Genomic DNA, 20,385 nt, shown 5'->3' with positions numbered 1-20,385 from the left:
ATTGGATAGAAAAAATAAATCTTTGTGTAGGAAGTTTAAACCAGCCTCTGTAAGGCAAGGGGTAACAATACAGTTACATTTGCAGGTTCACAAATTATACTGAAATAAGTACTTAATGTATTACGACGATTCAAGATAGAATGACATCTTAAATTCTGTGAAGCTTGAAATAATTTGAGTAGACTGCATTGTGCTGAACCCTCTTTGTTTCATCCCTGGTAGATTGAACGGGGATTTTCTATAACAAGAGCTGCGGTCCATTCCCGCCCCTCTCCCAGCCAGCCCACACTGTAACCTGGTCATTACAGGCAGGTTACATGTTCTCTTCCAAACACACGCGCCCGTTCTTGGCAACACGGTTCGAGGCACTCCGGTCACTGCTGCGCTCCAGATGTAGCCAGCGAGTGTACAATCTAATCATGAAGCGCTGAACTTCAAAACGACAGGGTCATTTCAGAGCAGTACATCACATTTTCTGAATTCTGCAATCAAATGGAGCAAAAGCAATGCCACCCCACTCCAGAAAGCAAACATCAAGCAGAAGGTTGCTTGAAATCGGCTGATTAATTTGCTTGCCCTGCTGTTCCACTAGCTGAACCAATGCGCTGCAATGGAGACTTCACTCCCCTTTTCAGCCATGACCTATTTTCAAACAGGCTTAGTGGAAGCAATGGAGCTTGTCAGAGGTGAAGAGCGCCTGCAGCTGGAACTGAAGGCCCTGGAGCTGCGGGTGCTCCGCCGCTGGGCATTCAGGCCCGTCGTTGATGTAACAGCTTTGTGCTGACTCTGAGGCCCAGAGAATTAACTTCCTTTCTGGGCCTCTTGTTTTGCTCTTTCTTCTTTCTTTCCTGCGGCTCGCTGAAGAGCAATGAGTGCAGAGACGCCCGTGTGCTGCAGAAGGATTGCAGTAGTGACAAGAAGCTGCAGCTGGAGCTGGGGCTCCAGTGCGGTAGGTGCTGTACAACCGCCTAGTGAGAGAGCATCTCCCTACCCTGCAAAGCGGAGAGCCAAACCCGAGAAGACCGAAGCCGAGGAAAAACCCGAGACAGACTCTCTTTAGGTCGTGAATGAACCAAGAAGTTCCAACCCCGCATCGATTTTGCTGACAAAGCTTTTTAAGGGCAGCTTGGTTTGATTTTTGCGGGGAAAACATTTTCCCTCCGGCTTCCCCGTTCTGCGTTCAGTATTTTCCCTCCAAGTCCCATTCTGCTTCCCTCCTCCCTTTCTCTTAATGGGTTGATTGTGTGGATCCAGGTTTCCACACCATGCTCCCCATCCTCTGCACCCACCCCACCTGTCCCACCTCCACAGCTCCCAGCTTGGGTGGCCCAATGTTCATTTTCAATCTCTCCCTTCTCCACCCTACTTCCTCACCTAGGCTTGTCTTCTCAGAGCTCAGGGCTGCAGTCAGCCTGGGGAGCCTCCCATTACATGCCTACGAAAGATCACTACCTTTGCATTTCTGAGGTCTTCTAGCCCTTTTGCAGCTGCTTGGAGCTAAGAGCAATCATCTCCCCTCCCAAGCAAGTGCTTTCACAAGCCTGAAAAGCTGGGGAGTTACTGCCAAGGGATGCAGACAGTGCTGTGGTTAGTGGTGAGCAGCTCCATGGATGGGATTAGCCTTCTGCCAATCCCCCCACCAACACCCTCCTCACATTATAGTCTGTGCCTTAACGGTTAGGTCGGGCACTAGATTGCACAAGCCAGGGCTATGCCACTTCCGCTTTTAGAGGAGCCCGGGCCTGGAAGAGACGCCGGGTTCTTCATTCCAGTCCCCCGCAGTTGCAGTCAACCATGCGACACGTGTCAAGCCCCCGTCGGTCGGCTTGCACATGATCGCCAAGCCATGTGATAGTGCCCTCAGTACCCACGTGCGGTTCAGTTCCTGTAGCCCACCACTGCGTGTGACATGGTGTGTGCTTTGCCACGCTACAGTCTGGATCGTCACAAAGGCCCCAGCGGTGGAGGTTGGCTGCACGCAGCCCTTGCCCTGTCTGCAACCTATTCAGCAAGGCTCACTGACCATGGCAAGTTGAAGCCAGGTGAGCAGGCTGTGGGATCTGTGATAAGAAACTTATTCGGTGGTGATGTCGACCTCCATTCCTCGTACCGGAGGGTCTCCGCTGGGCGGTCCTGGTGCAGCAGTTTGGACCAGACACCATAGGTCCATGTCGTGCCACCCGTCAGTACCTGGGCCACACCAGAGAAACTAATGCTGCTCCTAGCGAACTGAACTCTGTGAACTTTTCAAGGAAACCTGGAGTCACTGCCCCCGACCACCCAGCGGTCGTGCGGTCCTCTGGCTTTCGTGCCATTGGGCTCCTACACACATACGCAGAGCCTGCTCTGACGCACTGAAAATCCAGCGCATTGGAGCAGATTCGATTAATCAAATCTGCTGAAGCATGAAAACTGATGTGCTCCTGCAGCCTCCCATATCATGTGTATCAGTGTTCATGCATCTCCACACTGAAAAAATGGGGGCGGGGCTCTTTGACATAAAACACATTTGATGAGCTTTAGTTCAAAGCATCTCATTGCCATTTTTTTCAGTGTGGGGACACATGGAGACACTGATACTTGACGTGCAGGCGCTTTTAATTAGCACGGCTTGCTAATTAAAGTACCTGGCGCTGCATCCCACAGCATGTGAAAAAATGCCCATTGGGCCTTGCACTCCAAATCTTGCAACTTAACGCTGAGGGCAAGTGAAGCCTAATGTTAATCCCCTAAAACAGCGGTTCTCAACAATTTTAGATTCGAGGCACCCCTAGATAGAAGCACGGGACCCCTCGGAAAATGTCAACGCTTCGTTTTCACTCCTTTGACTATATAGAGAAATAATAGAGCAGTTTTTCTGTTGCAAAGAACTTAAACCATAATGATGGATTTCTATTTGAAGTGTCTGGGCTTCTCTTTTGAATCATATTTGCAAACCTAACAGTGCTAAGTGTGGCACCCCACAGCACCCTTGAAAGGATCTCACAGTACTTCAGGGTGCCCTGGCACCCCGGTTGGGAATCACTGCTCTAAAGGATCCACAAGAAACCCCTCACAAGCCACAGAGTACCTGCCAGGCCCCTATGATCGGAACAGTTAGTACAACACCCCCTAAAGCACCATGAACCAGCGCTGCAGGAAAAGAGCAGGAGAGACCGACAGCTTTGCCAGTGCCCCGAGGCCCTGCCGTCGCAGCAGCTTTGTTAGATGCAGGATGCCCAGATGATCCCAGGATGCAAACTAGGCTGAATGCTGCAGGGGAAGAAAAAACCTCAGTCGGTTCCTGTCGGTCTCACTGAGGGACCCCAAAACTGGACTTCTTCCTGCCTCCAAAAGTGGCAATTTGTTTGACTCAGAGTACGTGAGCAAGCCGTATGAGCCAGATCCCTGGGAGCTTTCTCATTACCTCCAGGGAAACCAATTGGCCAGCCCACCTCAATTTCCTATGTGTAGCGGTGGCCAGTATCTGATGCTTGAGAGAAAGACAAAAGAATTCAGGAGACAAGTTATTCATTCAAGGGAGAAGGGAGGGATTTCTTCCCGACCCCACATGCAGCCAGCAGAAACCCTGAGGCATGGGATTAGTTGATCAAATACCGCACCATACAGGGCAACAATTTTGCAAGTACCTGGAAAGCTCACGAGGAAGGAGGACAGAAAAGGAAGAAAACCGTCCCGGAAAGGGTCGTCACAATTGTCTGGCCCGACTTTGGTACCGGCACACACAGACCGCGCAATTCCCCCTAATTAAATTACAGCATTTTTATCTGACCTGTTTTCCAATTAAACTCCAGCACAGCACAGGCGAGACCCAGCTTACCACAGTCGGGCAAGTAATCCTACTGACATCAAAGGCAATGCATTGGCCTGGCTCACAGGCGTGATAGGAGCACGATTCAGCATAGGGCGAGTCACGGGGAACGCCTGACCACCAGTGCCCTCTGCCCACCACAAGTGGCTGCAGGGAAGAGAGTTCACACCCCTGCTCCCGTGCTCAGTCCCAGGGAGCACAGGCTCGCACTCAAATACCGTCCAATTATTTAGCCTGACAGAGCCCCTGGAGTCTGGATGCTCCAGCCAATAAAAGGCTAAACAGTCAGCTATTGCTGAAAGCAGCTTGCAAATAAAAAAAAGCAAAAGAGAAATGGTGGACTCCGTTTATTTACGTACACAATTTAGGGATAACTCCATTAACATCCTCCCCTGGAAGAGAAACTGCTTCCTCCATCAGGCCTTCTAGCATGGTTTCCCTCGTGGTCCCTAGCCATGCCATCCAAGCGCATAACGCAGGCTTCACTGGACCTGAGGCTGTTCTGAAAACTGCCTTCACTGAATAGCACAACTCAACCTTGGGGACAAATGCCCGGTCTTTGGGCCCCATGTGGCCTCCAGTGAGCATCTGTGGGGGAGGGGAAAGGGGGCGCCTCTTGCCTGTTGGCCCACGTCACGTTGGCCCCAACTTTCACACGTGTTGAGTGCCTGCAGCTCCAAGTACAGTCTGCCCAGTGGAAAAAGCCTGGCCCGTGGTGCTCCGCTCAGACACAATTCTCTGCTCAATTAAAAGCGAGACTGGAGCTCAGAGAAACCTGGCTCCCAGGAGTCTGCCGGAGCCCTGCTCCTTTAGCCTTTTAACAACTGCTAAACCATGTATTTTAGCCAGTGCAGCAGGAGGCACTCCCCCCCGAGTGAATTAGTGCTTGGGAACATAGGAAATGCCAGACTGAATCAGACCAGCCGTCCGGCTGTGCCAGTCCTGGCTCCAACAATAGCTGGTACCTGCTGCCTCAGAGGAGGAAACCTGGCTGTGGTGGAGATGGGATACGCTGTACCCAGGGAAAGCTGTTTCTTTTCCTACCCCTGTGTTTCGCCTGGGGGCAAGGGCTCAGAGTCCAGCCAGCCGCTCTCAGGTGTGCACTTCTGGCCAGGGCAGAAGCACTGAGCTCTGAGAAGGAGCCGCGCCGAGCCCTTTCACTGTAAGGGAGGGAAGGAAGCGGGCTGTGCTGCCAAGTCCTTCAAAGAAAAGGGGAAGCCCTCAGAGGACTTGTCCCCCCAAAAGTGCAGTTCCTCTGCTGTACATAATGGCTGGGCAGCTTTGCAGAAAGCAAGTCAGATAACTCCATGCTTCTGCCCCTGCAGGAGCTCTGCTGGGGGGCAGCAAGCCCAGGCGGCAGGGGGAACCAAGAAACACAACCTGACCACGGCAGGACCCTCCCAGGCCCGAGGAACACTTATTGTGCTGCTGAGTGTGCAAATACGCAGGGTACACATGGCCTCACTGCCACAGTGACTGAGCAAGACAGGATGGGCGAGGTGTGAGGCTAGGTTTGAACTGGAGGAAGCCAACCTTGGCCAAAGCTAAGATAGGTGCAAATGTCCTATCAGGACTCATGCCCTCCTGTCTGTAGGTGCGCACCCTTCCACATGCCATTCGGGCAAGAAGTCCAGAGTCACGTTTAATTAACGTAATCAATACCCTTTTCGCATATTCACGGTTCCTGGTTGGTAGTAGTCAGAGTCATCAGTCTCTCTGCTAGGGATGGGTGAGCTGGCTCCACATCCCTGTCCCAGGACCATTGCATGGGAGCCAAAGCAAATATTTTTAGAGGTCCAAAAGCTTCGTTCCCCCTACACACAGCCCCAGGCCTGTCCCATTCTGGCCATTACCAGAAGCAATTCAACACCAGGGCCGAGGGCTTGTTTATAGACAGAAGGTACAAGAGATTTAACCAAAGAGATAACATTTGCCTGATGCAGCTTGCTGCACGAGCACTCATATGCTGGTTTACACATGAATTATCACACTTCAGTTTGCACAGGAGATGGAAACAAAACCATGATAAGGCAGCTCTCAGCAGAGAGCAGTCACTGCTCTAATTTAACATCTAATCAATCTATGCAGCTGCTGAGGCTAGAGCACGGCTGAGCTTAATAATAATTAGGTATCCAAAGAGAGCTCTTCATGCCCAGCCCAGAGGTTACGTTCTGAGAGAAATATCAGAAATTAAAAAACCCTCCCAAAAACATCAGACTGCTGGAAGGCACTGACTGCAGGACGGCTCCTGTGCAGAGGCCATTCGCCATCAGGCAAGCACCTGAGCCAAAGGAAAGAGCTTTTTTGAATTCATCCCCTGCAGCACAGGTTCATCCCAGCACGAATCACCTCGGGCTACAGCAGCCTTCTGAGAATGGCCATAGGTAAGCAGCAAGGATGAGACTCGTGTCAGAGCTGGCTGCATCAGAAACCCATTTTTTTTCCTTTTAACTTTGTTGGAAATTTAGCGCTTCTGAAAGCTGCTGGACTGCAATCAACAAGGAGTAAAGTCTTCTCTTTGGCCCCAAAACAGGCACCGCATAGCTGTTTGCACACACTGCCTGCCAGCACAACTCAGCCTGTGTCTATGGGTACCAGGGGGAAGAGAAGAACTCAGACTCTACAACCCAACCAGGCAGAAACGGACAATCACAAGGACCAGTGCAAAGGCTGTTACAGCAGCGCCCAGCAGCCTCAAACATAGTCTCATAGTTTCTAGGGTCGGAAGGGACCTGAACAGATCATCAAGTCTGCCCCCCTGTCCTGGGCCAGATCTCTATCCTCTTGAAGACCCCCAAGGTAGGGGAGAGCACCACCTCCCTTGGGAGCCTATTCCAGAGCCTGGCAGCCCTAACCGTAAAGTAATGCCTCCTGATATCAAGCCTGAACCTGCTCTCAATCAATCTGTAACCGTCAGTCCTTGTTATCCCAGGCGGTGCCCGGGGGAACAGAGCCTCACCTATTTTCTGCTGGTCTCCCCTGGTGAGTTTATAGACGGCCACCAGATCCCCTCTCAGCCTTCTCTTGTGGAGGCTGAATAGATTCAGGCCCTTTAGCCCCTTTTCATACGGTCTGGCCTGCTGCTCCCTGACTACGTGAGTGGTCTCCTCTGGACCCTCTCCATGCTGTCGGCATCCCTCCTGAAGTGCGGCGCCCAGAACTGGACGCAGTACTCCAGCTGCGGCCTGACCAGTGCCGCATAGAGGGGGAGGATCACCTCCCTGGACCTGCTCGGGATGCATCTGTGGATGCATGACAAGGTGCGGTTGGCCTTCCTGGCCGCTTCCTCGCATTGGCAGCTCATGTTCATCCTGGAGTCAACAATGACTCCGAGATCCCTTTCTGCCACCGTGCTGACAAGAAGGGAGTTCCCCAGCCTGTAGGTGTGATGCTGGTTCTTCCTCCCTAGATGCAGCACCCTGCACTTGTCTGCCTTGAATCCCATCCTGGTCTCATCTGCCCAGCTCTGTAACCTGTCTAGATCTAGCTGGATTCTGTCCCTCCCCTCCAGCGTGCCCACCTCGCCCCACAACTTGGCGTCATCGGTGAATTTGGACAGTGTGTTTTCCACACTCATTTCCAAGTTGCTGATAAAGACGTTGAATAGCACAGGTCCAAGGACCGAGCCCTGGGGAACTCCATTGCCCACGTTACTGGGGACCCTTTGTGCTGGGCACTGTGCAGCCATAAAGACAGACAGTCCCTGCCCCAGAGAGTTTACAGTCTATTCATACACAACAAGGCAGAGGGGAAAGCACAAAGATGGTAGTGAGTTGCTCATACAGCTGGTCCAGTTGCAGAACCAGGCAAAGCCACTCAATTCCTAGTATGCTCCTCTAGCCACTGGGTCACAACGCCTGTTTCTGTGTATTTTATGCTGCTCTTCTGGGAGACTAAACATACTTGCTACAAGCCACTGCTGCAGCAAAGGGTGCATGACCCGTCTAATCTACTGCTCCAACCTGTGTTTGAGCAAAGATCACAGAAGCTGTCACGTCTCCTAAGAGGGCTGGTGTCAGTGATTCTCAGCCAAGGTGCTGTGGCACCCTGCGTTGCCTTCAGGAGTGCCATGGGGTGCCGTCCAATGTTAGCACCGTTAAGCGTGCAACCATGATTTACAAGATAAACCCAGAGATTTCAAATAGAAATTCATGATGTTAAAAACATTCTGACCTGTTGTATTCTTTTTGAGTTCTTGGCAACAGAAGAATTGCTCAACTGGTTTTCTGTAGTAAAAACAAATCAAGCAAAAGCTAAGAGCTGGCATTTTCCGAGGGATACCTTGAATCAAAGAGGGTGCCTTGAGTTTGAAAAGTTGGAGGACAGAACGGAGACCATGTTGAAACCTACACAGCATCATGCCTGACTCCAGCCTATATTATCAGCCCCTCATTTAGGAATCCTGGACCCTGCCAATTTAAAACAAGGAAATATGGTAATTTGGGGGGTACAAAAAGTTGCAATAGAAAATAATTTCTCTCTTCCCTGCTCCAATTTCTTAGATTTCCTTCCTCACAAACCCACAGTTTTTGCCTTTTGTTCTGTCTCTGGTTGCAAGCTAAGATGGAATAAGATATTAGCAGAAAATGCCTTTGGAAATTTTCATTGCTCACATCTTAATAAGATTACCTCTGAAGCCCTCCATCGCTTTGAGGGAGATTTAAAACCTTTCAGGCTTTCAGTAACCATGGCAGCGCTGATGCAGGAACTAAAAGGAGACAATTGATGTGAAAAATCATTGGAGGATATCTAGCTTGTGTGTGTGCGTGCGTGCGTGTGCCTGCAGTGGAGCTGGAGAGATTTGCATATGCAACACGTTTCCTCATTTCAGTTCATGACAGCATCAACAACCAAAATCAGTGCAAGCTCCAGGTGTATGATGTTCACTAGAGTTAAGAATGCCTTATTAAAAAATAAGTGCTGGAGTGCTCTATCGAAAAGATTCAAGATGCCAAAGACCGCAGTAGCATTACCATGTTACCATATACGTACAATGAAGAATATTTGTTACTCTAACCGCCCTCCTCCCCGCATCATCTTGTCCCCCCACGTTCCAGAAGGACCCTCTACACCCTCACCCCAGTGCGCAGCCAGCCATTTGGATGAACATGGAATAAGTTGCGCTGTAGTTTTATGGGGTGTCCTCCACCAAGAAACGGAAGCCGACCATGTTCATTCCTGTATGGCAGAATTACAAATCAGGTACAATTTTCCCAGCAGGTATATCCACTGACACCTCCTCCAAAGTCAGACTGCTAAGAGAGGAAGGATGATATTGTAAGTCTGAGACTCAGCTTGGAATTCAGATATCAAACCTCTCTACCGCAGACCCCGTGTTCGACCCAGGCCAGTCATTTAACTGTCCGATGTCTCTTCACCCATAAGAGAGGCCTCAGCGTAACCACCCCACTGAGGTTAAATGAACTCGGGGCTCCTTGAATAGAAATCATTATAGAAATGCAGAGTGTTTTTATAAATCAGCATGTGTTCAATAAGGAGCTGCGATCTTCTTAAGTGTGCAGGAATTAAGGTTTACCATAGACCCTAACCCAGCTCACAAAGTATCTTTTTGTGCCTGAGACATAGACCGTTATATCCTACATCCAACCAGGAGAAACTCTGAAAGAATATTTGATTTTCTCTCTTAAAAAAAAGTGAGAAATACAAAGAGAGGCAGGGTGAAAAAAATTTGTATGTTTTGGGGCATTGTTCAGGGAGCTTGTGTTGTGATATATTACCTCGTTTTAATATTTTATCTGTTTTTATATGTTATTTTGTTTTATTTTGTAAGCCTGTTTTGGAGAAGGTGGCATATAAATCTAACAGATTAAACAAAAAACCACAATAAAGTTTTTCTCAACGATTCAAGGCTGTAAGTAGTCTTATTTTCCCCAAATCTGAGCAAGAATATTTTATGTGCCGCTTTCAAACAAGAACTTAGTAGCTGTTCTCTTCTGTCTGTGTTGGGAGGATAGACAAGTGCTGGAGCTGGTAAGACAAGGACATAAGAATTGCTATTTATTGGGTCAGACCACAGGCCAAATGTCCTGTGTCACACCGTGGCAGAGAGTGGGTGCTGAAAGGGAGAGTAAACTGGGTATGTCCAAGGGTTTTTTTCACCGTTCCTCTCTCACCCGAAACCTCCAGCATTTAAGATCTAAGATAACAAGGCGATTCATGGAAGAAAAGGCACTCGGTGCTACCAGGGAAGGTAAGAAGAACCTAGAGACAGATGGGCAGAGGAGACGGCATGTGTGCACGTAAAGGAGTACGCTTCAGGCCCACCACCTCGGTCTGACATGACTCGGAGGGCATTTCCCTTGACAATGCACAAAGGTGGAGAGGCAAGGGATCATAAAAAAGATCAAGCTTTTTCTGCAGCCATTAGCTTGTTATAACTTGTCCCGAGAATCAATCTTTTTTTTTTTAAACCAATTAATAGATTCAGACACTTCACTTCCTGAGCCCAACACAATGAGTCCAGCCAGCCCCTTCCTCTCATGCACCCACACACACTCCTGCTCCACAAGCCAGCTCCACCTTGGGTGACCTGTGACCCGCGGCCCATGTGCAAAGCGCTCTGCTCTGCTCCCGGGTGCTTAGAGCCAAGACCCTGCACTTCGAATACTCAGGACTTGCCAGAAAGAGCGCTGCCGGCATGGATCTCCCCACGCCGTCATTAACTCTGAGGCACACCCAGGACAAGCGTGCACAAGGGCACTGAGGAAAGTTAAGGTGAATTAGCCAAAAGGCGAGAGGATAAAATGCATCCGTGAAAGCATGTTAACCCCAGCATGAGATCTCTTGTCCAGGGGGAAAGCGGTCTTGGTTAGCTGTAGTTCAATCCTCCTCAGAGGGGTGGGGGGAGACAGAAAGAGAGGGAAGATCAAATGCAACCTGACCAGCGTCTGGGTTCTTTGCAAAACGAATACAACTTCATTCCCATTTGCCAAAAAAAGATAAATCGTTTAGAGCAAGAGGCTGTCCTTAGAAAAAATTCACCATGATGGAAAATTGTCAACCAGCTCTAGTAGACAGTAGGAAGCTGCTTGGATCTTGGGTAATCAGATGCTTTTAGCAAAGGGACCCCCCACTACACCTAAGTATAGCAAGAAACCAGCTCCCCCCGCTCAGAGAGCCAACCCAGCAGGGACAAGGACAGACCCCATTTCCTTTGATGAGATCTCTGTGCTCTCCTCGTAACAGGATCATGTTCTATGCAGAGCTGCTAATACTTTTAAAATATAAACTTCACTGGAAAATTAGGATGGTTGGACACCCCGAGTTAAAACAGCTTTGATATTTGGGTAAATCAGAGGGGAATAAGATCATTCAGAATTAAATCCCATCCCTGGTACTCCGGTCTGGCAAGTATCTGCATCCAAATGAAAGCCAGGCAAATTCTTAAAATGAAAGCTCAGAAAAAATCTTGTCTGAACTTTTAAATGAACTCATGTTGTATTCGCACGCTAGATTGGTCTGATTAGATTGGCCTGACGTGCTGGCTTCTGTGCACAATTCAGCAGAGGGATTCACTAGCAGGACAGGGAAATGCTGAACATTGAGGGCAAAGGAGCAGAAAATACCACTTTGGACTTAGAAATGGAAGCCAGATCTACACGTGATGCTCGCCCAATCAGGGACGAGTAATAGCGTGTGCTCTACACTGAAAAAACAAACAAACAAAAAAACCCACCTCTGACACTGGGAGCATTGAACATGAACCAAAAAGGCAGAAGATGACGATGGATACAGTGTAACTAAACAATCCTTGTGTACAAGCCCCTATATTATAAGTAAAACCCTTCTACTAGACCAAAAAAAAAGGAACAGACATGAAAACCCAGAGTCAGTCTTCAGATACACACACCTGTGTTGTTCGCACCCTCACGTTCAACAGTCCAAACACGCACGTGTAGCAGCCCCCAGAACTCTATGGCTAGGAACAGACGTTACACATAAACCAGTTTAAGTGATCAGAAATTGGTTTAAACCTGTAACAGAATAGAAGCTCAGTGCACATAATCCAGTTTCAAAATGGCTCAAACTGGTTTAAGATAAACCTGTTTGAATGTAGTATCAGACTTAGCTGATTTAGATCAAACCAGCTGATGAAACTTCTGTCCCAGACCCTTTCCTGGTTCAAGTTAAATCATCAGAGTCCCCTAGCATCCCTGCATGCTTTGCAGACCTGGGCTGGGCTGGGCTGTCTGCCCCAGAAAGCAGGGCTGGCCTTGCCCCCCTGCTTCCTTGCTAGAGCAGTGAGGGCTGACAAGGGTGTGCAGGGGCCAAGGCCGGCTGGATAGGCAGCCCAGTCTACAGTGGGGGTACCACTCCCACCAAGCAAACCCTGGCTGGGGCCGGGAGTCAGGGAGGGGGGTTAAACACCCTTTCCCCCGCTCAAACTTACTGCTGGCTGCAACTGTGGATTACAAATCCCAGAGGCACCTGGAAGCAGAAAGAGAAAGTGATAAGCAACCCTGCAGAGTCCTGCTGCTGTAATTCTGGACTGCAAGGCCCAAAGACCTCAGGGGCAGCAGGAAGAAGAAGTGAACACGCAGCCAGCGAGCCTGCTCTAGCACCCCCCAGCTTATGGCCTGAGCCACTGCAGGCATTCAGTCGCATTTCCTGAATCAAAGGTGTCTGTTCACTTCTGTTTCAATTTAATCTGTGCAGGTTACAGCAACCTGCAAAGACTGAATCGATTCAGCCTCAGGCTTTTTGACTGTCTGTATTTAGCCTATAAAAGCAATCCAGACTATTACAAACTGACAACAGCACCACTACAAAGACATATATTTAGTGCCTAAATTCTGCTGAAGTTCCTTGGTTTCACCTTAAGCCAGAAGCGTCTACTAGATAGAAGTGCAGATGCTTTAGTTCTACTGAAAAGTACACGTCAGACTCGCTTACTCCCTGCTAAATGATCAGTTTGAAGACACAACATGGAGCCCCCAAACAAAATGTGGCAGGATTCTGCATGCAGCCCTGGCTATATGGCCATGTCTTTTCAAGGTTCCTTTACCAAGGATGCACCAGGGTCTGGGTTCAAGCAGTTTTTAAACAGAGAATTTGTGCAAGAATTCAAGGGTCTAGATTAGGGGAGTGGTTCTCAACCTTTTTAAATTTAAGGGCCCCCTTAAAAAAATGCCAGCTTTTAGTTTTCACTCCTTTTTTGATTACAGAAAAATAAAAGATTTTTTTCTGATGCAAAGAACTCGGAAAAATCACAACAGGTCAGACTGTTTTTAGCACTGTGAATTGCTATTTGAAATCTCTGGATTTATCTTGTGAATCATGTTTGTACACCTAACAGCGCTAACACTGCATGGCACCTTGTAGTACCCTTGAACGTATCTCAAGGCAACCCAGAGTGCCATGGACCCTGGTTGGGAATCACCACTAGAGAAAAAGCCAGGCAAACTAACTGGGCTCTGCATGATCCAGGTGTCAGATGTGTTTCATTTGCAATACTTTTACACCAGTTGGCAACAGGTTCTGCATCTGTAGCTGCACTAAGAACTGTTCATTTTTTCCATCGTTAGTTGGCTCCTGGTGCTGACTGTGCATTGTTCCTGTACAAACAATGCGGTGTCCAAGTGCCTCGAGCTTACCAGTGATACTGATGTGCTTCATCACTTTGTTTAAATCGTTTGGTTTGGAGTTTGAGCCAGATCCTGACAATCTCTCTTTTTTTTTTTGCCACATTCATGTACAGAAATGCATCAGGGGGCCCAGGATTCTTTGACCAGCAGGAAACCCTGCACTTGATTTCTGCCTGTTCCATAAAAACATAAACTAGTACTGTTAGTGGGTGAATCCACACGACTATGCACATGCACTCTGCGGTAAAGCTTTTGAGGCCCTGCAAAATGCACCCTGTGCACGTGATTTGGTTCTCTGTGCTGCATATCTGTAACTCTGAGCCAAATTTGATACCAGGAAATCCTGGTATTAAAAAAAAAAATGCAGGGAGAAAAAAAGCGGGGCAGCACATGTGGCAGCAGTGCATGCCACCTGAAACTAGAGCCTCGCTGGCCAGACTCTGTGCACCCAAATTGCTGTTGCTGGAGCCCTGGGAGGCCCTCAGGACCCCAGGTATGATGGCTGGAGCCAGCCCAGGTGCTGGCCCCAGCCTCCCCTATCCCACCCAGAGCATTTTTCCCTGCACTAACCCCAAGTGCAGGGATATGTGCCAGGGCAAAAAGCAGCAGCATGAATTTATGCCTCAGTTTTTTATCTTGTGGCACCTGCATGTTCCTGCTTGTGGGGACGCAGCCAGCGAGTCAGAACAATAGTCCAGTATCCTGTCTCTGACAGGGCAAGTAGTGGATGCTGTAGAGGGAAAGTATATGTGCAGGGTGTATTTTGTGTGACCCGCCCTCTGTCATACCTTCCCCACAACAACTGTCATTGGTTTAGGGATGTTACAGGACCCTACTGACTGTTTAATAACTCCCCAAGAACCTGTCTTCCATATATTTGTCAAATCCCTTTTTGAACCCGGGATACTGGTTAGTACCTGGGTTATACTAGCTGCCTCTACAGCCTCCTTTGGCAATGAGTTCCACCAGTTAACTGTGTGCTGAGTGACGAAGAGTTTCTCTTGTTTGACTTAGATCTATCTCCTGTTCATTTCAGCAGGTGTCTCTTAGGTCTTATATTCTGAAAGCTGGTGAATAACAGCATCCCTATTAATTGTATTCACACTCCTCATGATCTGACAGACTTCCAAGCTGAGGAATCCTAGCCTTTTCGGTCACTCTTGAAACGGCAGCCGCTCCACATCACTGACCAGCTTAGATTTTTGGCGACCGAGATACAAAACTGCAGGTGGATCTGGCAAGATTCGCATGCTGGATCAGGGATTTTGCAAGACCTATGTACTACAATCTAGAAGGGAAGAGTGCTCATCCCTGTTCAAGCCAGCTTTGGGCCAAACTCATGCTGGATGCAGGGGGATCCAGGTGATGACTCCAGCCACACTCATGCATAGGGTGCCTCAGAGCCTGGTGGCTTTTTGGGTCTAGCAGGAACAGCTACCTTGTTCCCTCATTGTATAATACAATTTGGAGGCTGCAATGGATAGATCCCACATTTAATCTTTTTCCAAAACTTGCAATGCAGCATTTGCCCATGAGCTACAGAGCACAAAGTCACAGGGATGCTGCAGATCAGTTCAACTCAGTCCCTGGTCTGTGTGTACAGACCCTGCACCCCACAGCAGGAGAGAAGAGCACCAGCGGCTCCGAACTCTGCCCTCGGCGAGTCTCAGCACGCTGGTGCCAGCAAATGCGAGCTAATCTCCAAGGAGGCTGAAAGGACAGGACTGCTCATGCAGTGAGGCTGAGAGGCAGTCAGCTCCCCAGAGCTACCAGCAGCAGTGAGAGAGCAAAGCGTGATTGCACTTCCTGAGCTTCTCCAGGCAGGGCTGGGGATAGCTTTCAGGACAGACCTCAGTGGATTGGCCCACAGCACCTCTCTCCCCCCTCTCCCTCATTACATTCTCAGTTGCAGAGATTGGACAAGCCTGTGACACATGGAAAAGGAGGGTATGAATAAATGGTGAGAAGGGCTGTGGAGATAGCAGCCATCGAGCTGGGAGAAGTTTGCAGGAGTCTCAAGAGTGGCAACGCACTTCGAAGGGTGTACAAAGCCGGCTGCGTGCAAAGCAGGAGAGGCACCAGGCACTGAGCTGCCCAAGAGGGAGCCCAGCAACAAGCCAGAAGCAAGCGCAGCTTCAGCTCCAGCGGAGGTGTGCACCGTGCAGCTTTCCTCCCACAAAGCCCCCGGAGTCCCAGGGTGCAGCCATGTCCTTGGCAGTGAAGGAGAAGAACCACGTGCGCCTGGTCTTCCTGGGTGCGGCAGGAGTGGGCAAGACAGCACTGATCCGCCGGTTCCTGATGGATACCTTCGAGCCCAAGCACCGACGGACCGTGGAGGAGATGCACAGCAGGGAGTACGAGGTGAGCGGGGCCACTGTCAAGGTGGAAATCCTGGACACCAGCGGGAGCTACTCCTTCCCAGCCATGCGCAAGCTCTCCATCCAGAACAGTGATGCCTTTGCCCTGGTCTATGCGGTGGACAACGCTGAGTCTTTCGAGAGCATCAAGAGCCTGCGGGAGGAGATTCTGGAGGTGAAGGAAGACAAGTTTCCCCCCATCGTGGTGGTGGGCAACAAGGCAGAGCCTGGCGGGGGGAGGCAGGTGCTGGCTGAGGATGTCCTTTCTCTGGTGGAGTTAGACTGGAACAGCCGCTTCCTGGAGGCATCGGCCAAGGAGAACAACAATGTGGTGGAGGTCTTCAGGGAGCTCCTGCAGCAAGTCAACCTGCCCAGCCGGCTCAGCCCAGCGCTGCGCAGGCGGAGGGAGACCTTCCCCCAGGACAACTCGCTGAGGCCACCCATGAACAAAACCAACAGCTGCACCGTCTGCTGAGCTGGGCTGGGCTGGGCCAGGCAGGGGAGCGCTGGCAGCAAGAGGACTGTGTGGGAACTCAGGTGGGCTGGGTGGAGAGATGAGGCTGCATGCATGATAGTGACACCCTTCCCCCTCCTCATCCCTGCCCAGCCTGCTAAAACGTTCAGTTTGTAGATCAAAATGAGGGAGGGGCTAGGGAAGGACGCTGGCCTGGATGGCGACCCAAGGGGGGCTTTCAGTCTCCAGGGGCAGGAAGCGTGCGGGACATGCTGCAGTCTGTTTCCACGGTGCTATACACAGGAGCAGAGCTAGCCTGGACAGTGTGCGCGCTGAGAGAAAGCAAGCTAGAAGCTCGGGGAGAAAGCTCGTGGCTTTTGTGAAGCCCGCAAGCTTTTAGGGCAAGAGCGTGAAATGTCTTGCATGAGAGGAGGGGGAACAAACTTCTGCAGCATGTATTGGAAAGTAGAAGCGTGCACCGGGCACTGTAGGGCTTCCCACTGGTTCCAGCCCTCTGGGTTTCTGTTTGGATCCTGTGCTCACCTAACCCCGAGCGTCTGCACACACACTCTCTTGTGCAAGCTTTGTTTACAACAAAACAAGAGTGTCCAAAGTAGTTCTGATTTTTGCACTTCTGGGTAGGAGAATAGAGTAACTAGTAAGGCAGTTGATGCGCCTTCTGTTTTTTTTAACCATCATATCCAATAAAAAGCCACATCACAAAGCCATGCTACAGAGTGCGTGTGTTTTATTTCCATGTTTGGAGAACTGCAATATCAGATGCGAGCATTTTATGGTTGGGCCGCTTATCACTGCATTTGCTGTATCTTTATCTGGTGCTTCCTAGTGCTTTGTGACTCCCTCCTCCCTTCACAACAATTGGTAAATTTGCTTTTATGATTTTCCTGGTAATTTAGACACTAAAGTTTTACCAAGCAGTGGGCTGCTACAAACAGAACAGCACTCTTCATATCAAGGCATAGAGAGAACAGTTGCCATTAAAAGGCATTTGATCTGCTGGAATAAAAGTATAAACACATTTAAATGAAAGCAATAAAAGGAGTGGGAGAGGACAGGAGAGTAACCGTGTTTGCTGTGATTAGCAGAGCATACTGCATTGATTCACCTTCCCTCACATACCTTGGTGCCAGGCTTTCTGAATGCACTCAGCATCTGTAATTGGGGCTGGATTTCCATGAGCTTAGCTCCTAGATAGGCACTAAAAATAAGCGGCCACATTTATTGTTGCTTTTTGGAGGAGCACGGTATTCAGCCTCTTCTGAAATCTCCCCCATATCTGTGGATGGGTATGCTGATAACCTGGCCTTAAATATATTCCTTTCAGCTGACCACGCTGTGGCTAAGACTCTCCTCCTGTTTATACCATGTTGATTCACAAGCTGGATGGGCTATCACAGATGAGGTACAACACGGTACAACACGCTCGTCACTGTGGTTTCTAGGCAGGAGTCTGAGTTAGCCTGGGGTAACATCAGTCCTTTCAGACTGCCCCTTCCTACACATCCCCAGGCTGCAGTACTCAAACTGGGAGAGCAGCCCGAACAGCATCTCTCTGGGGTTCCCCACAGTGCGGCTAAACCTAAAAGGTCTTGGGATCAAAACAAATCTGCAGAGACTAGTATGAAAGGAAGAGCAGAGGCCCACACCTGGGGCTGGGCAGTGAAAGCAACAGGTCCAGGATTTGAGAAGTGTTGGGGCCGACCAACCAGGCCGAAGGAGAGAGAACTCCTGACCGTGCCGTCGCCTCCCTCGCAGGGCTAAGGGAAAGGGGCCTTTACAGAGTGAAAAGGGTCCACATGCTCCAGCTTTTCCAGCAGGAATTCCCCTTCTGACTGCCCTGCTGCCAAGCTAGAGTCACTCTGGATCTCCCGGGAAAGGGGGAGATTCTGTTTGTTGGGTGCCTTGGCATGGTAAAGCACTGCCGAGGGCAGGTCCGAGAGAAATGCCAGCCTGAAGCAAGCTCGGTGCTGAACAGGTGCAGAACTGTGCCGGGAGGAACAAACTCCAAGCGGCTGGTCATGGGGGTGGGGGCCAGAGATGACATCCACTCGCTCTGCTGGGAAGGGAAGGCACAAAGGGGGAGTGCTCTCACTGCAGTGCCCACCGCACCACCACACCTGCTCCCCAAGCTTTACGGCTAGGGACAGACATTACACATAAACTGGTTTAAGTGATGAGAAACTGGTTTAAACCTGTAGCAGAACAGATGTTCAGCGCACATAAACCGGTTTGAAAATGGTTGAACCTGGTTTGAGATAAACCTGGTGGAATCAGACTTAACTGATTTGGGTCAAACCAGTTTACGTAATGTCTGTCCCAGACCCCTTGCCGGTTTAAGCTAACCAGACTGCCCCAGCATCCCAGCATGCTCTCTGGGCAGGGCTGGCCCCTCGCTTCTGCTCCGTGCCTGGAGCCCGGCAGAGACTGCAGGCACCTGCCTGGCTTCCCAGTCCGTGCAACAGGACAGGCTCTCTGGAGCTAATCAACAGGTAGTTGGTAATGTCCTTGCTTCCTATATGGCTGCTGCCAGGCATATGGGTTTTCAGCCTAGCTTCCTCTATGGGCCCACTTCTATATTTTAATGCTGTTGCACCCGTTTGCGGGCTACCACCCCAGCCTCTGCTAAAGAGTAATAAAGGAGAGCCAGTGATAAAATGGCCAAACTGCTTGCACATAGTCCAAGGTGAGAACAAACATCTAAAGTTTCTAGAGGTGTTTTTAGTGAGCTAGCCAAGGAGAACGGCTGGATTCCAGACAGATAGGAGGGGCATGGGTCACGGGGGCTGAGCAGATTTGGGATTTTCCAGCAAATGTAGAAGTCGGCTTCTGGACAGTGGATTTGGGGTGGGGGGAACGCCCCCCCGCTGTCTTGTAAATCAGTAAAATGCTCTCACCTCCAGGGGCACTGCCTGCTGGGTGTGGGATTTCTCTCTCCTTTCAGCACTAAGACCTAGGACAGAAGGCCTGCAAAACCCCTGGTTGGCCATTAAGGCTGGGCTCACTCTTTTTTGCCAAACAGAGGCTCCTTCCTCAACATCAAGATCACAAAAGCTGGTGCCTGATTGCAGAGTGGCTGTATAGCAAAACCCATATTTAAGGGCCAAACGGGCAAAGAGGGAGGCTTTAATGGCAGTGACATGTTTGCTCCTAAATTGTAAACCAGACAAGGGAGGAACAGTTGAGAAGGAACATGTCAGCTCCCTTTTCTTACTTAAGAGAGCATAGATCACAGTAGTGAAATAGCCAGCTGGAGGATGCACACTTTCATATAAAATGCTATCCTTTGTCTCCTACAGAAGATAAAGACTTGAAGGTTATGGAGACAAACTTCTCCCTCATCCCTTGAAATGGTCCCTCCCAATCAGGCATGCGCAACGGCGAATGCTCCCCCACCACGCACAGAAAGAGCAGGGGAAATTGCCAAAGACTCTGAGTAAGTCTCCACTCCATTGAGTCTTCCCACAAGACCTCTCTTACCAGTGGCAATGTCTGGGGTCCCAATCCAGAGTTTGCACAGATAACGAAAAAGCTCTCAGCAGTTTGCTGGGCTTTGGAACAGGCCCAAGAAGGCTTGTTCTTCAAGCAGACAAAAACTGAATGGGAACAACTATGTACGTAGCTGGATGAGAAACCCATGGCTTTCCCTCCCCATCCAGACAGGGCCTTGAGACCATGAGTCTGTGCTGGGCATGAACACCAGCATGCAGGCTAGAGCTCTGCTCCTAATCTCCTCTCGCCACACACCTCTCTGATGTGGCATTGTGACCCTGTCAGTCTGAGCCTACATGTCCTTAAAACTGTGACTGTCACTCCTGCTTTGCAAAAGTCTTGTCTGCAGTCCAAAATGCTGGTCATATAACCATTGATCTGGCTGGTCTCCTACCCACTAGATCGCCTGCCATCCTTAGGGACCTGGGAGCCAGTTGCAGGGACCTCAGGCAGAGGTGGATTCACGGGTGGGCCCAGGGGCCCCTGACAATCAGGGGCCCCCTGGGACGCCAGGGGCAGCACGGCCCAGGTACACAACCTGGCTGCGGGTACCTGGGGCAGGCAGTGGATGCCTCCTCTCATCCAGCTGGGCCAGGGCCAGAGGGTAGGGGACAGGAGCAGGGCTCTGTGCGGATGGTGGCGGCTTCC

General features: G+C 50.0%; 1 pseudogene; it reads left to right on the top strand.

The window, feature by feature from the left end:
* The first annotated feature begins 15,297 nt into the window (after positions 1-15,297).
* On the top strand, positions 15,298-16,942 carry LOC149858877 (GTP-binding protein Rhes pseudogene; annotated as a pseudogene).
* Positions 16,943-20,385: the final 3,443 nt, after the last annotated feature.

This window comes from Crocodylus siamensis, chromosome 8, assembly GCF_052110815.1.
Source record: "Crocodylus siamensis isolate JL-2025a chromosome 8, ASM5211081v1, whole genome shotgun sequence".
Classification (NCBI taxonomy): Eukaryota; Metazoa; Chordata; order Crocodylia; family Crocodylidae; genus Crocodylus; species Crocodylus siamensis.
The sequence above is the reverse complement of the archived record's forward strand: the minus strand, read 5'-3'. Positions and strand labels throughout refer to the sequence as shown.